This window comes from Macaca mulatta, chromosome 4 (assembly GCF_049350105.2).
Source record: "Macaca mulatta isolate MMU2019108-1 chromosome 4, T2T-MMU8v2.0, whole genome shotgun sequence".
In the NCBI taxonomy this organism is placed as follows: domain Eukaryota; kingdom Metazoa; phylum Chordata; class Mammalia; order Primates; family Cercopithecidae; genus Macaca; species Macaca mulatta.
The window spans coordinates 37,034,183-37,052,438 of record NC_133409.1 but is presented as its reverse complement, the minus strand read 5'-3'; positions in this window follow the sequence as shown (position 1 = coordinate 37,052,438).

The window sequence follows — 18,256 nt, the reverse complement described above, 5'->3', positions numbered from 1 at the left end:
GAGAGAGACCAAGAGCATCCACATCTACACAGCAAGGCAACTAATGGACTCTTGCATGTTCTTATCTGCATTTCCTTGCCTTTAACCACTACCTAAATGGGAGCTTTTGTTCAGATAAAGTAAATAAGTTTATGTTGGATAATTCTTTTTATATTGAATAATCCCATAATGACTATAAGTAATCTGAAAAGGCACTCTCTGTTCAGTTTTTACTTATTAAGTGAAAACCAGTGGAATAAATGTAGTATGGCTCATGGTAAATTTTGAGGCTTCTGTAGCTTTGGAAATACCCAGGGCACTTCAATCTGACTTTCCTAATATCACAGGCATAGCAGAACACATGCTAAAATCCAGGCTGTTTACTTTCCAGCTCAGCTCTTTTTCTATTCCATAACATGCATCCCATAAAAATATTTCCTCATGACTAAACCAAATTACATAAATTACAAACTCATAATTTTTATTGGAATTCAGTGGGTGAAAATATTTCCTAGAAGACAAACATTGAGACTTTTCCATGATTCTTTTACATTGGCATCTTAATTTTATTTAAAATATCATGGGAGAAATATAAAAATTAAGTAATATTTTAAATTATTTTCTTGACAGATCCAACCAAAACTTCAGTGGTGACAAGTACTGAGCTGAAATGGTGAAGAGTATTACATGGGCTTTTACATAAAATCACACATCCTTAATACTAAGTTATATTTTAATGTCTTGAAATCAGAGTGTGTCTTAAAACCAATGTGTTCACTGTCACACACAAAAATATATTTAAATCAATGATAGATCTCACCAATGTAAATACAATGATCTGCTAAGCCATTAAATTTTGAACCTAACTATAAAATAAATGAAGCCTCATATCTGAGATCCTAGGAAAGTCTATGTAATCAAGATTCTTTTTTTATCCTACAACTGTTGGCAAAGAGTTTAAATCTCTCATTTTTCTTTTTATTAATCAATACTCTTTGACAATGTTCTTTCCAGTCACTGAAGAAAGCTGAGGTGGTCAGTGCAGAATATATGTCTCCCATGTTTTCCACCACAAGTTTCTTTTCTTTTTTCAGTCATAATTCTAAGGTTGATTTGCAGAGTTACAGAAAATGTCCCTCAGAGTCCCAGTGGAGACAGGCTACTGATTTCTCTCCTCAGCACACTCTGGCTTCATACCCTTTGGCGTTCAAAGCTAGCCTGGTCCCTAGACATACTCAGAAACTATGAAATATTAGGTTGGTGCAAAAGTAATTGTGATGTTTTATTCCTGGCGATGTTCAAGGTCGAAGCCAGGAAGGAATTCCATAAATTCCCCAAGGCTGAGAAAGGAGAAAACACTCATTTTCCTCAGGCAGAAGAGAATTCTCAAGCAATCACCATCACAGTTATGCAAAGTGTCTTTTCTCTGGAATAGAATGATGCCATAAGTCTTACCTGTTAAGGTAGTTCCCTGAATGTAAACAGGACTCTGAAGCCATCCAGCCATCTTTCTCTGGCTATACTTTCTTTAACCTTTCTACACAGGCCCCGTTGTCAAGCTGTTGTTAATAATATCCTGGATTAATCTTATGTTCTCTATCTCCTTGGTGGGGCACTCTATGTAAAATAGTATTTGTGAAACATTAAAGTCTGTGGGTTCTATCAAAGCTGTTTCTTGGTCAATGGGGTTTGGATTCTCATTTCCAAATGCCACCTCCCTGAAAGCTGAAGTAAAACCACCCATTCAGCTGGATACAGTCAGTTCCCTTACCCCACTAAAATAGTCCTCAATGCTTTTCTCTGCATCCCAACCCCTTCCTTCCACTCCTTCCACAATTCTCTCCAGGCCTACAGGGAGTGCCCTGCCGCTGTAGCTTCTGTCATACCCTCATCTCTCTCTCTCTGGGTGGAGTCCATGTGAAATGTCTAATGGCAGCATAAAATGAAGAAATGCAGAGAGGGAAGAAGTGTGAGCTCAATGAATTATTTCTCGACCCTTCCCTGCTCCCCATGCTGCCTCTTCTCCAGCGTTGCCACTGGGCCTTCCCTGCTGTGCCCAGGCCAGTCTTTTCCTCCCCGCCTGCCCTGCTCCTGAAAAGGAATGCCTACACATCAGTCTACTTCTCCATCCCAATTCTGCATGCACCCACAACCTCAGCAAGATGCAACCCTGTCTCCCCTTCAGGACCTACATGACAAAAGCAAACACAACCCAAACAGAGATGAGGGGGCTAGCAAAGAAACTTTTTTATGTCTGTCTTGTCTCACACAGTTCTAAAGTGAAAACAAAGACAAAAACAAAATGAACAAAAAAACTCGGAATAAGACCAAGGAGATCTTATGAGAACATCTTCACACACACACAGATTGTCCTAAACATCATTATACGTTTTGTAATTCTATTAGCAGAATATTCCATTTCAGGAGAATGATATACTTGAGAGGCCCTTCTGCAGGAGATTGAGGAGCTTATTTTAAAACTTCATTTTTCACTTGGCGGAACACCTGGATACACTCTGAAGCCAGGTTCAGCTTAATTCTTGACTCTCCTATTTGCTATCAGTGTGAACTTGGAAAATTTATTTAATCTTCTTATGACTCAGTGTTAAATAATCTGAGAATGATGATACCTACCTAATATGGTTATTAAAGAGGAACAAGTAAATTAATACACTTTAAGCACTTAGAACAATACTTGGCACAGTAAGCATGCAGCAAATGTTATTACTATTATTATTATATAACACATTCATTCCTATTTTTAATTTTAATGTTAATGTTAAATTCTGGGGCAGATGTGCAGGATGTGCAGGTTTATTACATTGGTAAACATGAGCCATGGTGGTTTGCTGCCCCTATCGACCCATCACCTGGGTATTAAGTCCAGCATGCATTAGCTATTTTTCCCAATGCTCTCCCTTCTTTCACCCGACTCCATGACAGGCCCCAGTGTGTGTTTTTACCCTCCCTGTATCCATATGCTCTTATTGCTCAGTTCCCACTTATAAGTGAGAACATGCGGTGTTTGGTTTTCTGTTCCTCTGTTAGTTTGCTAAGTAATGGCTTCCAGCTCCATCCATGTCCCTGCAAAGGACATGATCTCTTTCTTTTTTATGGCTGCATAGTATTCCATGGTGTATATGTACCTCATTTTCTTTATCCAGTCTATCATTGATGAGCATTTAGGTTGATTCTATGTCTTTGCTATTGTAAATAGTGCTGCAGTGAACATATGCTTGCATGTATCTTTGTAATAGAATGATTTATATTCCTTTGGTATATATCCAGTAAAAGGATTGCTGGGTCAAATGGTGTTTCTGGTTCTGGATCTTTGAGGAATCTCCACACTATCTTCCACAATCATTGAACTAATTTACATTCTCACCAACGGTACCATATTATTTCTAAGTAGGTTGCAAATTTCCAAACATCCTTATGAACTACAATCTGTATAGAAGTTAGGGACTCTTGTAAATTCCTTTGAGAGGAAATTTTAGGATGACGTTCAGATTTGTATTGAGTGGAACGATAGACTGTTCTCTTTATGCACAGCTAATAAACAGTTCAGTCTGATTGAAAAAGCTAGAATGTAAATTTGACACAAGACATCTTTAGAGGCTGAAACACGGAATTGGCACGTGGGAGATTACATGTAGTATTTTCTTCTGGAAATATTAAGAAAGGAACAGCTAATTCTTTGTTCTGGGTGCCTTTAAATTCACCAGTTTAAAGGTAGACTATTAAGTGAATCTTATGAGGTTCCCTTGAGTCCTCTTACTCCATTTTGATACAGGTATTCGTGATCAGGCTCTCAGAAGCTATCTCTATGGTCCTTTTTGTTTGAGGCCTCATGAAGCTTCAATTCGGCTCACCCCTCCCTCTATCTAATATGAGTTTTCAGGGAATTAATCGCATTTCAAAACAAGAAATGACTGATAGTTTCCAGGGCCTCTTGTGGTTACTATAATGTCATTATAGTATGCCAGGCCTACTGCAGCTAGATGGCAGCAAGGAGACCACTGTAGTATATTAATTGGGATACAGCAAATAATCCCTTACATAGCGTAGTTTCTGTGTGTGCTGAGGAGCCTTTGTCCCAGCCTGTTAGTTACAAATGGTAGGAGACTGCATTAACTCTATACAGTTTCATGGCCCTTGTGACTTAATAAGTTCCTGTGGTGGCCAGATTGACTACCCCCCACCGCTGGCCCTTTGCTGTGCCATATCAGGGAGCATCAAAGAGCCAGTCTGTTCACCTGTGTCCTTGTCTGTTAAATATCCAATAAAGTGCTGAACTAAAGAGAATAAACTTGAACAAGGGGAAGTTCTTCTAACCCAAACTGACTCTTTGTTAGTCTACCCTACTTTGCTTACCATTTGGTGTTAAGAATGGGTTTTACATTATGCCAATCCAACCACATAGCTTCATGAAAGTCTATTTAGGTTTGGAAAATGACATGTATGCCAGGCCCCTTTCCATTTCAATAATACCCAAACAACATTAACATGATAAAAGCTAGCAAGAGGAAGCTATGATGCTTTCATCATCCAGAATCCTAGTGTAATGTGTAGAAACCCTTCTTTTTCTCCAATAATACCAAGATTAAGCAAATGCAAACTCAGTTATCAGAAACCATTCTCCTTTTTTAATTTGAGGACCTCTAATTTTTAAAGCTATTTTCTGCATCCACACAAAAAGCTTTCTCCCTACCCTTAACTTACTGGGTATGAAGCAGTAACAATGTGCCAAATTCTATGAAAGACATAGTATCTTCCAGTATTGCCTACTGAGTTTATAATCTACACTACAGCTGGATGCTAGAAGCTGTCACCTGAGATTTTTCTGCATTTGGAGGTGGTCCAATGAGAAAATCTTTCCCATCAAGATTGTTAGGGTCAGCAATACCTCCTTAAGAACACTTGTTCAGGTGACATTTTGCCATTCCAGCGATAGCGTTAAGGGGATATAATACAGAAAAAGCAATCTCAAGAATGCCACAGATTCCAAGAGAATCAGAGTGCCTGCCTATTTACCACCTGACAATCACAGCCTGGGAGCCCAGAACCTGTCCTTTTGGTCATGCCTTGGACCTAATTTAATCTCCTATGTCCTTGATATTAACCCATGAAAAGGGCATTATGCTTACAATGCACGGAGCAGATCCGAATAAAATTTCTTTGAGACCTAAAGTGGAAAACTCGAACCCCTTCTCCTTTCCCCACTCCCACTCTTTCCCCTTTTTAAATTGCCAGAACAATGACAAAAACTGCTTTTCTCGGTATTATTTCATGTTGTCCCCCTGCCCTCCCCACATCCCCCCAATCTAAAATACTAAGGTCTCTGGCCTCAAGGGTGCTGGTCACCTTAGAAACTCTTTCCTTACGAGGCCATGGAGTGGCAGAGGGCATGCCTTCGCTGCATACTTTGGCAACCATGAATTGCTGAGTGCTGTTCTCATGAATGGGAGTCTTTCACTGCCATCTGGACATGCCCACAGGTATAAACATTTTTTTTTTCATGAAGAGGTCCAGAGAATACACATTGCATCAGTAAGCCTCCTGAATGACAAACAAAGCCATCTCATATGTTGGGACAGCTATAATCACATCAGAGTTGATATAACATAGGTGTGTCTCTAATGGCATTGCTTCCAGACAAGGCCAAATGAAATGTTCAGTTTAGACATTCTTCAGCTTTGTCAGGCAAGCAATGTGAATTAGAAAGAGGTATGGATAGGGAGGTAGAAAGAGGCTGTCACTGTGATATGGAAGACCACTGAGTTTTGCCCAAGTATAAATATACTACCATAAAGAGTCAAGAAGAGACCGTTCATGCCTCACTAGCAATTCTCTAGGTGGAAAACCAAAAGTAGGGATTCTTTCCCTTGGCTTGGCAAAATAAGACTAAGACTTACTTCATTCAAAGGCATTTTTATGGTCTTCATAGACAAACATTACAGATGAAATTCTTAACATATTTATAAGAACATAGACTTTGGACTTGTTTGGGGATGGCAGAGGGGAGAATGTGACAAGGGCTCTATTATGTTTTCCTGTAAACAAAGTTGCCATGAACTTGGAGTTCAATCATATCCAGCTTTAAACTTTATTCTTCAATGTGTCTACTGTTTTGCTTGGACGTTACTGTCCTTTGACATAAAACTTTTAAATAATTTACTAAAATTTTTAAAGTAATTTTTCTACTCTTACAGATATAAGTAATCGACATCTCTATCATCAATTTTCTCAGGTATGAGGTCTTTTACATGTCTCCAGTTCATTCATACACACACAGGGACAGAAGCAATATATAGAATTCCTGCCATACTCAGCTTATATAACAAAAACAGAATTCTACCCATGAACTAAGACTTTTCATAGAAAGAGATGAAGGAGAGAAATCTTAGGGGGAAAAAAAAACAGATAATAAGCTAGGAATGGTGGCTCATGCCTGTAAATCCAGCACTTTGGAAGGCAAAGGCAGGCAGATCACAAGGTCAAGATATCAAGACCATGCTGGCCAACATGGTGAAACCCCATCTCTACTAAAAACACAAAAATTAGCTGGGTGTGGTGGTGCACAGCTGTAGTCCCAGCTACTTGGGAGGCTGAGGCAGGAGAATCACTTGAACCTGGGAGGCAGAGGTTGCAGTGAGTGCATCACTGCACTCTAGCCTGGCGACAAAGTGAGACTCTGTGTCAAAAACAACAACAACAACAAACAGATAATAATATTCCTAATATGACAAAAAGGGCAACATGAAAGAGCCAAGAGCTGTGGGCAGGGAACAAGTAGGTGTCAGTTTTCAGAATTTTGCCACTCGTGAAAAAGACGAGTCTTCTAAAAATCTTTACGGACTGCTGAAAGGACCAGCGAGATGGCCAGGTAAATTTTTACAAAAATTATATCACACCTAATACTTCTGCCACAACCGCTGATGAATCTGGTCTGGTCTCAAACATGACTTGGAATGGAACTGGGAAGTTTGTAACAATATACCCCCTTGTCATAACAAGAAGAGGTATTTTTTTCCTTGCTTGATGATAAAGCTTTCCAGTTCAGTAAAAATCTCTGTTGACCAGATATAAAAATGTTCCTTTCCAGCTGTTAAATTGACCCTGGGCTTTTTCCTCTCCCTCCCCCGCTCTGCCTTTTGCCTTTAAAAGTTCAGGATGTCTCAAACAGTAACTGTTACATTCTGTCTAGCAAGCCTGGATTGTGGACAGTGATCTAACCTCCTGGAAAAAACATGGAGTTCACCCAAAAACTGAGAGAGACATTTCTCGCCCCAGCCGCCAGCTCATAGGTTTCAAAGCTCTGGGACAGACCTCATGAACAGCTTGGGGCTATAACGTGTAAGCTGGCAGCGCCAACTCAAACACAGAAAGCACTTCAGCAGGTATAAACAGCAGCCACACACCAGGCCAGTCTCAGAGGAAGGCGGGTTGGGGTAACCAGTCAGCGGCCCTTGCCTGCATCACTCTCCCTCAGCCTTCTGTGTCTGGGGACACATGGAGAAAAATTGGACACGTCCCCATTGGATGACTCATTAAGAGAATCAGAAGTCTCAGATTAAATGATTTAATGAATATAAAAATACCTTTCCTCTTGAAAAGCAAGAGATCTTGCTAGTGTGTATACACAGACACACACACACACACACACACACACACACACACACACACAGAGAAGCATCTTTGCAGCAGTAAGTTACCTATAATCATTTTGAATTGCTTGAAAGCAGCCAAATTAGCCTTTGATAGGAAATATAGAAAATAAAGACACTTCTTTCTCCTTTGGGGACTTTGCTCCTTTTCTTGTCTTATTCTCAGTGTTTACCCTTTCCTCCGGGCCTGCCACACTCTTTTAAGCATGCTTGGCTTTCCCTATATTGATATGTATTGCTGGCCTCAGCTTTCAATGCTGATGCAGGCACCAAATCTCAGGGCTTCTAGATCAATGTGTCTCACTGTACATTTGGAGAACAAAAGAGAATGTCCCCACCCCTGAGGGAGCAGGCCATCAAGCTCATAGGACATAAATTGACTGGACTTACCTGGGAGCATTCCCTCTGCCCTCTGAGATTTTAAAGCAAGACAATTAACCATTACAGGTGCTATTCATTTTAATACAAACCATTTTCTAACAAGAAGGAAGTACATTCCCTTCCCCAAGAGAGTTTGTTGACTAATACAGCTTCTTATGAAGAGAATACTTATGTTTAAGCTTATATTTCTTTATACTTTTACCCTATTTTGCATTTAGTTGAAGTTCATTTAATAAACGTTATTTTAATAACTTCAAATTGTTTTTCATTCACTTACTCAACTAGCATTTATTGAGTGCCCACTAAATGTACAATGTTGTTCTTACAGATAGAAGTAATTTACATCCCTATCATCAATAAACATAGCCCCTAATTGGAAAAACAGTCTTTGGAATTATACATTATAAAGTTTGCCATACAAAACCCCTAAATCACTCGAATATTATATTCACTAATCACCACTAAAATATTTATGGAAGCACATACTGCATTCTGAACTCTTCCCTTAATTTTATGGAGGTACAAGTCACAGAAAGCATGCTCCCTGCTACAAAAGGACTCACAATCTACCTGATTAAAGCACATTTCACTTGTTTCATGCTTGATATGTTAAAACTAAGACATATATGAAATGAACATCTCTCTAAAAGCCACAGACTCAACAATATCATAGACTGTTATACCTAATAACAATTGACAGGATATGCATATAGATATTTGCCAGCCAAATTCTTAATGATAGAGTGAGATCTCTCCAAATTTGCAAAACTATGTAAGACAATTGAAAATAATTTTAGTCATAAGCTCTGACTGGAGTTAAGTAGAAGAAATGTGTCCAAGTGGTGGTGATTGACTTCTGCTTTTCTAAGTTATCAAAATCCAGAGACGTATAAAGCACTTCACAATGGCTTCGTCTGTTTCTATTTTAATTCTTTTTATTAATTTAGTGGAAACTTGACTCTTACATCACTAAGAAGCCGTACCTCAAAATAAAGTGACCTTTATATTGGTTTTGAACACTTCTGAATACCTTCTCAAATCTAGATGAAGCTATTTGGCCCTTAAAATAAAAACACTTAGTGTAATGAGATTGTTTCCCTATCCATGGATATATGGAGCTAATTAACTTTATAAAACTATGGAAGAAAGAGTTTTTTTTCTTTTTGATTTATCTGTAAGTTACGAAAATTCCAAGCTTAATGGAATCACTCATTTGCTGTATCATTGATTTAGTTATATTGTGGATACAGCTTTAAAAATTCCCTAAGTGTCATTTTAGTGAAATTAAATGCACCATATGTACTACATTTTGCTAACAGATCCTGTGCTCTCAACTAAGAACAAGAAGAGAGGAAGAGTACAATGGTTTCTTGCTGTTTCACGTGACTTTCTGTTGCTCAAGTCCTCTGGGATCTCAGAGGGGAATCTAGATTTATTGAGTCTCTACCACAGCAGACATTTTAGAGTCTATGATACATATCATCTCTTGCATGTATTATTATCTTCCTATTTCAGATGCAGAAAGAGATTCGAAGAGGTTATGTATCATTCTCAATGTCAAACTGCTAGTTAGGTGATACAGGCAGGATTCCAACCTGGTTATTCCAAGATCTGATGTCTTTCCAATACGTTGTGTTCAGTTCTTTATTCCAGACTTTGATATATCTACATATCATGTTTGTACTAAAACATACATAATTTGTACCTCTGTGTAGTATAATACGAATTCTTAATCAGCCAACAACAGAAAAACGCCACATTAAAAATGAAATATTAAAGTCAATCTCATTAACAGGAAAAAGACAGGGACGTATATTATCAATACTGCTATTCAACAATACCACTATATCAACTGCTATTCAGGAGATTGTGGATAACACAAAAAGTAATAAAAGAAGAACACATATACATACATACTGGAAAGAAAAGTTGTACATTCATATGTAGACATGATTATACATCAAGGAAATTCACAATAATCAAACAAAAAATGGATTTCAGAAGGTTATTAATGTTTAAAATAAATATGTGTAACTCTATCACCATTTTTATATCAACAATAATTGGTTATTTGAGCCACTATCTGGAAATTTTCCATTCACATCATTAAAAACAATTTAAATGGTCTCGAAATAAGTGTAGCATGAATGGGGTAAAACTAATATGAAAAAACAAGAACTATAAGACATTAATGACTTATACACAAACAGACATGAATAAATGGAGATATCATGTTCTCCATGTGTATATCATGGTAAAAGTCTTCACTATTATAATGACATAAATTGCCTCTAAATTAATGTATAAATTGAATGCATTCCCAACAAAATTATAGATGATACTTGACAGATTGATTCTCAACTTCATGTAAAAATGAAATATGTAAGAAAAGTAGAGATTAAAAAGTTTCTTTTTAATCCATGGTAATGAAAGCAGTATGATATTAACGCAGAAGTAGTCAAATAGATTCAGAACAGGATATATACAAATATAGCCTGACTAAAAGATAGTTGGATATATGATAAAGGGGATATTTTACTTCAATAAGAAAGGGGATGGAAATAGCTATTCCAACAACATTTGGGAGAAAATATAGCCTTCATTTTCAAAAGGAAAAATGAGTGAAAAATAATTCATGCATGCTGTAAGACAAATGTTGAAAAATAAAGTCAAATAGTAGCCTTAACATGTGCACACAAAAAAATTTTAAATGTCAAAGAAATTTATGTAAAATTAAAGAATATAAAATTACTAAAAGAGAATGAAATAAATATATTTATAACTATAATGTAGGGAAAGCAATAAAAATAAGATAAATATTTAAAAAGAAAAGAGTGGTCAATTTGACTGTATCAACCCTAAAACTTCAAAATATATCCATACAAACAAGGGCATATACCAAGTTAAAAGACAATTGACAGCATGCAGAAAAATATTTTAATTATATGTATTACAGACGAAATATTAATATTTAAACTGCATTGTGAACAGATCATCTGGATCAAATCAGTAAGAAAAAACTAAAACAATGACAAAAATAGAAAAATGAGTAAAGCTTATAAACTGGTTTTTCACAGACATGGAAATACAAATGGCCAAATGAATAAGTAAAGCTGTTCAACCATCCTGGAACTATTAAAATACAAATAAAACAATCAGGAGATTTTTTTTTTTTTTTTTTTGCTCCAAATGGGCATAAATTTTAATGATAAACTTTTTGAGTTTGTAGGGAGATAGGAAAAATGTCTGTGATTGCCTCTTAGGAATATAAATTGATACTGACTTTCTGGAGGATAATTTGACAATAGCTTTAAATTTTAAATGTGTATATCTTTAAACCAAGCAATTTGCTTTTGGTAGGTTTCAGAGAAATGTGAACCAAAACAAGTATGTATCAAGAGTTTCATGACAATGTTGTAATGCTGAAATGTAGTAATTCTCTAAGGACCCATCAAAAGAGAAATCATTAGATAAATAAAATATATCTATGCAATGAAATCCCTTGTAACAAACAAAAAGAATGAAGAGGGTCTACTTCTATGAACATGGATAGATTCCAAAATAGGGACTTTAAAGGAAAATACATGTCATTCATCATTCAAGTTTTTACAAATGGAAATTAAAAATAAGAATATATCAGATCAGTAGTAAAGTATAAAGAAAGATGTGTATGTATATATATACACACATATACATAGATATATATATAGATATATATCTATATATATGTATTTATACATATTTATACATATGTATATGTATACGTACATATACACATATACTATATATACAAATATGTGTATATGTGTGTACGTGTATACACCTCAGATGTGAGAAAAGAACTAGAACTAGAACTTTTGAAAAAAAGGGGCCAATGTTAGTATTATTTGACTCTTTTATAAAAGGATATATCATATGTATATAGTGTTAAGAAAGGTTTAATGTTGATTGTCTGCAAATTAACTAAAAGTCCAATGCAATACCAAAAAAAAGTCCATTTCTTTTTAGAACCTGACAATTGATCATCTAAGGAAAAAAAACTTAAATGTAGCCAATGCCTTTTTGTAATGAGGGAAAAAATAATTGACACAGTATGGTATTAGTATCGAAAAAGGCTGGTAGAGCAAAGGAATACAATAGGAAGTCTGGAAACAGGTACATGCATACTAGTTGAGAACCTCTGATTACTAAGTCTAATTTGTTGTTACTAAGTCTAACATGGCGGATGTTTGTCTTGTCTTGTGTTGTCTTGAGTGTTCATTCCTTTGTTTAGGAAACACGCAGACCCCAACACTAATTTGCTTAAGTAAGACAAAAAAGTACGTCAAAGAAACAAATAAAAAACATAAAAAACAATCCATATACACCCATGTTCATCGCGACATTATTCATAATAGTCAAAAGCTGAAAGCAACCCAATTGTCCCCTGACAGATGAATGGATAAACAAAAAGTGATATATATGCACGATGAAATGTTATTCAACCTCAGAAAGGAGAGAACTTCTGACACATGCTACAGCGTGAATAAACTTTCAAGACATTGTGCTAAGCAAAACAAGTCGGTCACAAAAGGACAAATACTATATGAATCCAGTGATATGAGGTACCTATAGTAGTCAAATTAATAGAGACAGAAAGTAGAGTGGTGGCTGCCAGGGACTACAGGAGGAGAGAAACATGAAATTATTGTTCAGCGGGGATGAAGTTTTCGTTTGGGAAGACAAAACAGTTCTTCTGGGATTAGTAAATAACTGGAATCAAGATGGCCCACACAACCAGGTTTCTTTCCATTGCATTTCCCTGTAAACTTGTTTTATTTACTTTTACTACACACTGCGTTTTCCCATTTAATAGAAAGCACAGATGTCAAATAGTCCTTGAGTTTTATACCACATGGTCACCTGGTTTACAACAAAGATACCATTATAGCATGTTTCAATAAAGGGTACAGAGTCAACTGGATATCTACATGGAGGAAATCTGAGTACACCACATAAAATTAAGATGGATTGTCAATCTAATGAAAAAAAAAGTGAAGCAATAAAGCTGCTAGTAAAAACCACAACCTTAGGTAGTCCAACATTTCTTAAGCAAGTCACAAAAGGTAATAATTACAAAGGAAAAGTTTGAAAAAAACAGATTTCTTTAACATTAGGAACTTGTTTATTGACAGACATGATTAGGAGAATAAATATTTCTAACTGTAAATATGAGACATTACATATATCAAGGAACACATACCCAGAAAAAGAAAGAACACCTACAAATAAATAAGAAAAAGACAACCCAATTTTTAAAATAGGCAAAAGACTTGAAAATGTTTCACAAAAGAGAGCATCCAAATTATGGATAATCATATGAAAAGGTGCTAAACTTCCCTAATAATCAGGAAAATACATTGAAAACTATGATGATATACCTTTACAGAACCATCAGAATGACCAAATTTTTTAAAATAAATAATACCAAGAATTGGCAAGAATATACAACTGGTACTACCCCACATTGCTGACACAGTGATAAACTGGCACAGTTCCTTTGGAAAACTGGCAGTATCTTTTACAGTTGAATGGACACCTATTCTATGAACTAGCAGTTCCACTCTGAGTTACATGTCCAACAGAAATGTGTACATGTATATGCCGAAAGACATGTGGAAGAATCATAGTAGTGTTATTTGTAATAAACATATAAAACAAACATACAGAATGCTCGTTCACAATGGATAATTTACAATATATTCCTGCAGTAGAATACAGGAAGATGAATGAACTATTGATACCTGCAACAACAGGGATAGTTATAGTCATCCAATACATGCAAAATATTGAGTGAAAGAAGCCAGACTATAAATGAATACAAGACTAAACTATGGTGCCATAAGTAGGATAGCACTTAACTTTGGAATGGAAGAAGCAAATTAGGACAAGGTAGGAACCCAAGGGAGGCCCCCAGAGTGATGGATATGATACGTATTCTGCCTTGATCTGAGTGTTGGTTACACAACTGGTTTCACTTTGTTGAGCCAGTACCTATAATGTGCATGTACTTTTCTATATGTCTGTGATGCTTCTATTGAAAAGTTTAAATGGTGTGAGAAAACAAGTATTCTTTATTCCTTGATGATGGGAGTATAACTTGAGAGGACCTCTTTGAAGGGCAATTTGATATTTAACAACTGAGTAATTTCATTTCTAGAAGTTTGTCATATGGACATATTCACTAGCAATGAAGAAAATACAGAGAATAATATATTTATAACATTTTGAAGCACTTGTTGTCATACATTTTTTCAGATATTTTACATGTATTAGTGTATTTATTAATTCCAATAAACCTATGAGACAGGTGATGATGTGTTCAGAGATGTAAATAGCAGCATTACTTGCAATAATAAAAACTGGAAATCTTAATAATCCCCAATAATGAAATAAATTATTATCTCATTTATATTGTAAAATGAATAAAGTAAACATATATTAAAATAGGTTGATAATTTATTAATAAAATTTAAAACACAGGGCTAAAATGATCATTTTAGAGCTCATTTTGTTTTATAAACTAAAGATGAACATCATACACACAGAAATAAACCTGCAAAGCTACAAACTAAACTGCTAAGTCTGGTTATCTCTGGGAGGTGGGATTGTGAGGAAGACGTATTCTTTGCAGTTTATACATTTCTCTATTGATGGAACGTTTTACTGTAAGCAATGCATTATATTCATAATTATGAATAAAAATGTAAAGCTATTTCCCATTTTATTAAAAAAAGTAATGATAATAATGATATATCTTAATTTGTCCATTCTTCAGCTAAAACGCTAAACAATATGGAATAAATTCAAGAAACTAGCTTATTTTAAAATATATCCAGGAACATAGTTTTTATATTAAAATGAGATTAAATGGAATATATCTCAAAATGCCTGCATCTAAATCCCTTTGCATTTTTTTGGTCAACTCTTAAGAGTGATCTTTAAATCCATTTTATCTTAACACCAGCCAACATCAAAAAAAGGTATGTATGGTAATGAGTACCTTTACCTTTATATTCTCTTTATAGAAAATTATGTCTATATTTCCTGCCTCTTTGTTTTGGTGATACTGAATGGAAACTTTAATTCACGAGATTTGAAAATAAACTTTGTAAAATGAAACAAGTGTAAAAACCATTAGTGGCAACAACATTTGCTAAATACTGACATCTGCCTGTGTGATAGATCAAGTTTAGCTGCTTGGGCTATCTAATTAGAAAAATGAAGGTATATGGAAAAAAATAAAAAGTCATTGGCACCCAGGTCAATAGAATAACTTGTAATAGGACTGTTTTTCAGTCTTACCTAACTAAAAAAGAATGTTTTCAAGAGTTGGAGTTTAAAATATGTCAGCCAAATTGCAAGGCATAAACAGTGTATTTATATGCACACTAGGAAAATTCATAGCCAGGAGAAATGCATGTTAAACCAAAGTGTTTAAAATCTCTTTTTCTCTTTCTCTTTCACTATGGACTTCTGATTAAACAATTCTTCAAGAAGATAAATTGCAAGCCTTCTAGTATTCATGCGTAAAAGTTCAGAAGACACTGGCAAGAAGGAGGAAAAGAAAGAAAGAAAGAAACAAAAATAAACAAGGGACCTGAAGGAACTGTGAGCATTCAAAGCTTGGCATTAGATTTGGCAACAGGTGAATTTTCTTTGGAGGGTATTAATTTTGTAAGTCAAAGCTATTAAAATCCAACTTCCCTTTCAGGTCTGGAAGGCATAATGCACAGGTCTCTTGCTCCAGCTCTCCCTAGGGATTGCATTTTATCCAACCAGTCCCACCCCCTTCACTGGCTCATATTTTAAGTACAAAGTCTGCTGGCCAAGACCATTCATTTAGTCTTGCCACATACTGTGAGGAAGTCTATGTCAATGTTAATCTGGCCTTCCCGGATAAGGATACATGCCCTTACCAAATGCACAAACCTACAGTTTCCAAAAATGTCTCATGATACTTTTAAATCTCGGGAAAAAGTAAAACCTTTAAAAAGGGTTTAATACCCTTTTTCTTCACAACTCTGTTGGAAACAGATTGTTATTCATTTATAAGTTATTCACTACCCTTTATTTTCAGCTTACTCTTTCAAGATGTCTGACACCAAGAATTCTTTGACCACGCTGGATTCAATCCATCACATTTCCTTCATATATAGATTCTCCTATTTTTTACTCCTAAAGGATTGTTCCATACATTCTCCATTTTTCCTCTTAAACTTCTATTCATCCTATAATCTCTGCTGTCAGTCCCATTAAAATGGGTGACTCTATGAGCCTGTCTGATGTCAGCTCTTTTACTTTTGCCCCAGCTTCCATCCTTTCTTACTCAAGTCTGTCTTCTCTCTCCTATATTGTCCATTTTTTTCCCATTCTACGTGCTGTTATTTAAAAGCAAACATCCCATTCTCTCATCTCACTTCAAAGAGACTTTACCTCACCTCTCCACGGAAGCTGCTCTGGTTAAGAGCCCTAAGAACCTCCACATTGCCAAATCCAATGGTCATTCCTCAATCTTCATTTAGTTGGTCAGTTGTCAATGTTTGACACAATCCCTGCCTCCTCCTGGAAACATTTTTTCTCACTTTCAGTAGTCGTAAGACAGGGCTACTTTTCTGGTTTTCCTCCTACCTGATTTTCCACTTCTCAGTGTCCTTTTCAGGTTCTATCACCTCTCCTAACTAGTAGCTCCCCACAACGCAGTCCTTGGTCTTCTTCTCTGAGTTTACTTACTCTCTGGTTAATCTCACCCAGACTCATGGCTTCAAATATCATGTATTTGCTGAGCTGTCCCAGATTTATATTTTCAACCTGACCTTTTCTTTGACCTCTGGACTTAAATATCCAGCCATGCATTCAATACCTCCAGTGGGATGTCTAATAGGCATCACAAATTTAACTGGTATAAACTAAGCTCCTTCCCGCCTTGCCAAGAACTGCTCTCCCCATCGTCTTTTTCACTATAATACGTGACAACTCCATCTGTCCACTGGGTCAGGCCAATAAATCCCCGAGTCTCCCTTTGCTCCTCCTTCGATCACCTTCCCTCCACCCTACTTTGAATTCATCAGAAAGTCTTACTGACTGTAGTTTCAAAATGTATGCAGAATCTGACCAGTGTTTACCACCTCCACTGCTACTACCATGGTCCACACCACTATCACCGTCATTTGGATTGCAACAAACGCTTAACTGGTCTTCCTATTTCCACTATTGTTTCCTTACTCGTTTTATTCTCAACACAGCTGACAGACTGATCCTTTGAAAACATATCATGTCATGTCACTCCTCTGCTCAAATTGGCTACTTGTGTCACTCAAAATGAATGACAAAGTCCTCACAATGATCTCAAGAGCTTCTTCTTTGTTCTGCCCCTTTCAACATGCAAGTTTCTTCTCTTACCTCCTCTTCTACTATTTCACCCTTCTCTGATTCTGCTCCAGTCACATTGGGCTACTTGCTGTTTCTGGAATAAGCCAGGCTTACTCCCACTTCAGGCTATTACCTCTGCCAGGAGTATTCTTTATCTAAGATAGAAACATGGCTCATGGCCAGGCACAGTGGCTCATGCCTGTAATCCCAGCACTTTGTGAGGCTGAGACAGGCAGATTGCCTGAGGTCAGGAGTTTGAGACCAGGCTGGCTAACATGGTGAAACCCTGTCTCTACTAAAAATACAAAACTTAGCCAGGCATGGTGACACATGCCTATAGTCCCAGCTACTCAGTCCCAGGAGGCTGAGGCAGGAGACTCGCTTGAACCTGGGAGATGGAGGTTGCAGTGAGTCAAGATTGCAGCTCTGCACTCCAGCCTGGGTGACAGAGCAAGACTCTGTCTCTACACACACACATACACACACACACACACACACACACACACACACAAATCAAATCTTCACTCAGTGAGACCATCCTTACTGAAGTAACTACAGCCCTCCAAACTCTCCTACCTCCCCTTCTCAGCTTTTCTTTACAACAGTTATCATCACATATGTTTTACAGTTTATGTACAATGTTAAGTTCCATGAAGACAGGAATATTTGTTAATTTTGTTCACTGCTGCATTCCCAGCACTTGAAATAGCGCCTGGGACACAGTAAATGCAGTCAGCTTGCGGCCAGGAAATGTGCTAGTTGCTAGATACAGTACTGGTTTATTCCTGTAACCACATTGTCTTAGTCCTTTTTCTGCT